This window comes from Micromys minutus (assembly GCF_963924665.1).
Source record: "Micromys minutus genome assembly, chromosome: 6".
NCBI lineage: Eukaryota > Metazoa > Chordata > Mammalia > Rodentia > Muridae > Micromys > Micromys minutus.
Genome location: NC_137975.1, coordinates 35062488 through 35069175, shown reverse-complemented (window position 1 = coordinate 35069175; position 6688 = coordinate 35062488). Strand labels below are relative to the sequence as shown.

The window sequence follows — 6688 nt, the reverse complement described above, 5'->3', positions numbered from 1 at the left end:
AAATGCTAGTCCATTATGTGAACCTATCATATGAGGGAATCCATACCTGGGTAAGATATCATCCAGCAACTTCATAGCCTACCTTTGCAGTCTCAGCCCTCATAGAAATCTGTAGAAGGTGTCCACAAACACCACCAAGTACTTGTAACTGTATCTCCCTGGTTTGATTTTTGTAATATCAACTCCCCAGTAGGCACCCCATCTTTTACCTCACAGTGGGGAACCTGGGTATGTCGTAGTTTTGTGGGTGTTGGTTAGCTAAGGCAATCCCTGCAGCTTGACGTTTTCGATAGTATTCTACATGTCTCTGAAAGTCACCTTAGATTGTTTCACTGAGTCAGCCACCCATCTCACTCCCATGTGTATGACTCTATGAATTTTCCTGAGGATACTTTTTTGTCACAAAAATGGATAATAATAGCTTACCTTCAACTATATACCACCAGGCCTCTAAACATCGGTTTATGAACTGCCTCTCAGCACATCTCATCTCCTCCTCCCTATAGACTGGGCATTCTGGGAGTAGGGGCTAAGGATTAATGCAGAGACAGGACAGGATATCTCATATCTCCTCAAATATTCAACACCCCACTTTCACTAATCGACTGGTCATTGAAATGGGAACTAAACAGAGATACAGTGAAACTAACAGATGTTATGAACTAAAAGAATTTAAAAGAACATTTCACCATAAAACAAATGGATATGCTTTCATCTCAGCACCTCATGATACCTTCTCCAAAGCTGACCATATAATCACACGAAAGACAAGCCTCAACAGATACAAGAAGATTTAAATAATTCCAGGCATCTCATCATGTCATCATGAATGAAGGCTAAACTTCAATAATACCGAAAATAACAGAAAGCTCACAGATTTACGGATACAGAACAATTCCCTACTCAATGAAAACTTTGTAAGGGAAGAAATAAGGAAAGAAATTAAATACTTTCTATAATTTAATGTAAATGAAGACAACCCATGCACAAATTTATGAGAAGAAATAATAGCAGCGCTGAGAGGAAAACACTAAGTCCCCGGCTGGGTCATGCCACACTTTGCCTGGTCCTCCAGTCCTCACTCTCAGTCTCTCTGCCACCATGCCCATGTTCATTGTCGACACCAATGTTCCCCACGCCTCTGTGCCAGAGGGGTTTCTCTCTGAGCTCACCCAGCAGCTGGCTCAGGCCACCAACGATGCATCGTGGTGCAGGTGGTCCTGTACTAGCTCATGGTTTTTAGCGACCTCTGTGCCCTCTGCAGCCTGCACAGCATCGGCAAGACCAGTGGCGCCCAGAACCGCAACTACAGCAAGCTGCTGTTGGGCCGGCTGTCCAATCGCCTTCATATCAGCCTGGACCGGGTCTGCATCAACTATAACTATAACGACATGAACGCAGCCAATGTGAGATGGAACGGTTCCACTTTCACTTGAGTCCTGGCCTCACTTACCACCTCTGTTCTTCCAGCCTTGCTGCATCCTTTGGGTCAGAAGAAATAAATGGTTTAAGAGACCAAAAATAAATAAATAAATAAATAAATAAATAAATAAATAAATAAATAAATAAATAATAAAGAGACTACACTAGCAACTTAACAGCTTACCGGAAAGCCCTGAAACAAAGAGGAGCAAACCCAAGAGGAGTAGATGTCTGGAAGTAATCAATCTCAGGGCAGAAATCAGCCAATTAGAAACTAAAAGAAAGATACAAAGAATCAAGAAAACAAAAGACTGGTTCATTGTGGAAATGAACAAAATATAAAACCCTTATCCAAACAAACTAAATGGCACAGAGACAACATCCAGATTAACAAAATTAAAAATGAAAGGGGAGACATAACAACTGTATTGAGGAAATTAAAAATAAATCATCAGATCTTACCACAAAATGCTATATTTAACAAAAGTAGAAAATCTAGATGTAATGAACAATTTTCTAGACCAATATCACATACCAAAGTTAAACCAAGATCAGGTTGACTATCTAAACAGTCCAACAATACCCAAAGAAATAAAAAAAAATAGTCACCAAAAACCTCCCAACCAAAAAAAAAAAAAAAAAAAAAAAAAAAAAGAAAAGAAAAGAAAACTAAAACAAAAACAAAAAAACATAAGTCAAGAGTCAAATGGTTTTAGTGCAGAAATATATCAGACGTTTAAAGGAGAGCTAATACTCTTCAGAGTATTCCACAAAATAGAAATAGGAGAAATATTACCTAATTTATTCTATGAAGCCACAGCTACTCTGATATATAAACTCACACAAAGACCACCATTCCCCCTCCAAAAAAAAAAAAAAAAAAAACAGCAGAGCAATCTCAGTTTTGGAAATAAAATTTATGTAAAAATACTCAATAAAAGTCTCCGAAATTGATTCAAAAAAACATATAAAAACACCATGATCAACTAAGCTTCATCCCAGGAATTCAGGGATGGTTCAATATAAGAAAACCCATCAAGAGTTCGAACAGGCCCACTACCGTCTGTACTCACAGCCTGCCCACAGAGAGCTGAGCACCCAGTTCTCCCACCACAGCAAGCAGTGTACTGCTGGGGACAGCATACCATGACAGGGACTGCCAGCAGTAGGCAGGGATGAAGACATCTCAAAAGGCAAAAGCAACTCCTTGTAAAAAAGGATATTGTCTGAGACCCTGAGAAGCAGGAGACACAGCTCCCCCCCCCCTCCTGGGACCTGCCATCTGAAATAAGAGACTGCCTGAAGTAGTCCAGGACAGAGACATCTTAGTAGCCTGTGGCAGCTCTTTGTAAACAACAGTTGCTCACATTTCTTCCAACCTTAGCCCTGGACAATGGCTATGTAGATTTTATTTGTGCTTGACTGCTTTTCAGTTGGCCTTGGTGTGCATAATTATTCTACTATATCTGACTTATCTATTGCTTTCTCCTTCTGCTCCAGTGGACTCTGTGAAACTAGATGTTCCTTGAAGTAATGATTCTTAGACAATTGGAAATTGAGGCACAGGTGCACAGCACAGCACAGTCCTAATGGTCCAGGTGTATGCTGTGTGTTCTTATCTTGGAAACAATGTAATAACTGAACAACGGTAGTTTTGGTCAACTTGAGAAGAAAGGTTGAAGAAGTTATCAGAAAATGAATTAGAGCTTATCCCTGTTTCCAGCTGAGAACTACAATCCTGTGTCATGGCTGGATGAAGGAATATCTGGAAGGCAAATACTAAATAAACACAAACTATATACTGGCTGGTGTTTGAGTCAACTTGACACAAGCTGGGATTATCACAGAGAAAGGAGCCTCAGCTGAGGAGCCTCCATGAGATCCAGCTGTGAGGCATTTTCTCAACTAGTGATCAAGGGGAAGGCCCAGCCCATTGTAGGTGGTGCCATCTCTGGGCTGGTAGACCTGGGTTCTATAAGAAAATTTTAACCCAAAATTGTTCCAGTCCTAAAGAAATGCAGAGACAAAAATAGAGCATAGACTGAAAGAAAGGACATCAAGAGGCCAGCCCAACTTGTGCCTACACACCAAACCCAGAAACTACTACTGAGGATTTATTTTGCTTGCAGACAGAAACCCTGTCCTCTGACAGGGTCTACCAGCAGCTGACTGAGACAGATGCAAATATTTACACTCACCCATTGGATTGAGGTCTGGGACCCATATGGAGGAGTTAGGGGAAGGAGTCATTCAACCCCATAGGATGAACAACAGTGTTAACTAACACAGATTTCTCAGATCCTTCAGAGACTCAGCCAAAAAACAAGGATCATACTAAGTGGGCTGCTCCAGCACCATGGGCAAATGTTTACTAGAGGACTGCCTTGTCTGACCTCAGTGGAAGAAAATGAGCTTAATCCTCTGGGAAACCTAGGGAAGAGTGATGCTGGTGGGGGTGAGGATGAGTTGGTGGAGGGGATGCACCTCTCCTGAGGCAGGGAAGAGAGGATGAGATGAGGAACTCTGGGTGGTTTACCAGGAAAGGGGACAACTTTTAGAATGTTAATTAATTAATTAATTAATATATTTATTGCCAAATAAATAAATAACAATATAAGAAAAAAGTGGGTATAGAGGAAGTAATTGATGGCCCTCACCAAATATACGACCCAGACTGAAAAACTATAAGTATATATCTCATGCCTTGTAAGATAGCTTAGAAGCCTGATTTCCAGAAAAGCCTCTGAAGGAATTCAGCAACAGTTGGTCAGAATAACAACCAATAATTATAAATTATCCTCATTACTTAATTTTCCTTTCTCTTTTTTTCTCTTTCATATCCAAATCATCCTCCATTAATTTTGCTAGATAGGGAGGAGTTCCTCAGATTATTTTCTAAATCAATGACATGAAAAAACATTCCAATTTTATTTTAGGAAAATTCAGTGTAAGTCAGATAATACCTCAAAATATACATTATAATTTTAAACTTGCAAAAATATACAAATAAATAGGTAAACCTAATAACCATTGCATCATTTTTATAAACCTTGAGTATTGTTCTTGTTCTTCAGCAGTCAGATGGGTTAAAGCCATATGTGAGTATTTCTGATGGGAAACAAAATGGAATCCCTCCAATCTATTACAAATGTAGACAGAGTATAATTAGATCATCAAATCAAGCAGAGAATTTAAATTCCAGATGGAAGACAATGGAGATGAGTCCATTATGTGCTGAGCAACTGATCCTGGGTAGCACTTAAATGAGACGAAATTCGTTGAGAGAAGGGATGTAATAGCTTGCACAGTAGTACATGGGTCACAGTCTCCTACATGTTTTGGAAACATTTTAAGGCAAAATAATTAAGAGGACAAAGTGGAATGAGGAAGACTTTCATAAGAATGGAATTTGGGCATCTTTAACATACTTACCAAAGTGCCCTTGCATAACAAATAAACAGAAAATGTACACATGAAATTTTATGACTGTATTTATAGACACATAGTCTTCACAACTTTATTCTACATAATACAAATATATATATATATATATATGTATATATATATATATATATATATATATAGAGAGAGAGAGAGAGAGAGAGAGAGAAAGAGAGAGATAGATATAGATATAGATATATATAAAGATATAAATAAAAATATATATAGATGTATATACAACTTTCAGTTATCAAGCTTTCAACATTTTTAAATCCACTGTTAATTCTCAAATCAAGTATTAAAGTATATTACATTTAAATGTATGAAGAAAAACTAAAAATTTATTTTAATAAAGTAAACAGTGTGAATGCATTATATTTTCAAGTTACATTTTAGTTTTACTCTTAATTAAAATATCCAATAATAATAATTATTATATTGCAGTTTTATAGAGATATATTTTCTTCGAAGTATTATTTACATTTATTCTTAAGTATTTCAACTAATAACAATTATATGATAGCTGTATGAAGAATCAAAAATTAGAAAGATAATTTAGATAAATAACTATTTAAGAGGAAATCATATTTTATTATTTAAAACAACTTTAAATTTAAATATGTTTTTATAATTTCTTTTCTTCCTCCAAGACCTTCCAGATAAGCAATGCTACCCTACCTATTCACTCTAAGTTCTTTATCAAAAGCAAAACCCAATGCAACAAGAAAACACCTCAAAACAGGAAAACAAAATAAGAACACACCCAAAAAGAAAAAGAAACAAGCACTCACAAAATTGTGATGAAATGAAACCTCATACACACCAAAACCAAAAATTATTGAGTCCATGACATGTTGGTCAAATACTCCAAAACCTGAGGAATGTCCTGGAGGGGTTGACATTTTTTTTAAATTTTATTTCTGTTTTATTTTTTAATACTGAACAACTTTATTTTAAAAAACAAAGATAAATGTACAGATTTTAAGCATATTTGCATAAAAGTATATGAATAAATTTTCTAAGTACTTGATTTTTATAAAGGTTTAATTGTATGCATTAAAAATCTTACTAGTTACAATGAGCATAAAGTACATGTAAAGCAAGATGTAACCTGGAAATAGTCAAAGTTTGATGGTGGGTAAAGATTAAGCATAATGTTTTTTTCATTTTTATTTATTTATTTTTTGGCCTTTGTTTTTCTTGAACTTCATATAGTCTGTGAGTTTTTTCTGGGGTGTTCAGAGCTTTCTGGGGTTAGTATTTAATTATCAGTGACTGCATATTATGTCTGTTCTTGTGTGACTGGGTTATCTCACTCAGGATGATATTCTCTAGATGCAACCATTTTCTTAAGAATTTCATAAAGTCATTATTTCTGAGAGCTGAGTAGTACTCCACTGTGTAAAGATACCACAATTTTTGTATCCATTCATCTACTGAAGAATATCTGGGTTCTTTCCAGCGTCTGGCTATTATAAATAGGCCTGCTATAAACATTGTGGTGCATGTGTCTTTTTTGTATGTTGGAACTTCTCTGGGGTATATGCTCAGAAGTGGAATAGCTGGATCTTCACGTAGTACTATATCCAATTTTCAGAGGAAATGCCAGACTGATTTCCAGAGTGGTTGTACCAGTTTACACCACCAAGAGTATTTCTCTGCAACCTTACCAGGATCTGCTGTCATATGAATTTTTTATCTTAGACATTCTGGTTAGTGTGAGGGGGAATCTCAAGCTTGTTTTAACTTGCATATCCCTGATGGCTAATGATGTCAAGCACTTCCTTAGATGCTTCTTCTCAGTCATTCAATAATCATCACTTGA

The 6688-nt window shown here is 36.6% G+C and overlaps 1 pseudogene across 1 annotated transcript; it reads left to right on the top strand.

Moving 5' to 3' along the window:
- The first annotated feature begins 1101 nt into the window (after positions 1-1101).
- Positions 1102-1436, top strand: LOC308421980 (macrophage migration inhibitory factor-like; annotated as a pseudogene). Its single transcript has one exon. The product of its transcript is annotated as a macrophage migration inhibitory factor-like (transcript).
- The last annotated feature ends 5252 nt before the right edge of the window (positions 1437-6688 follow it).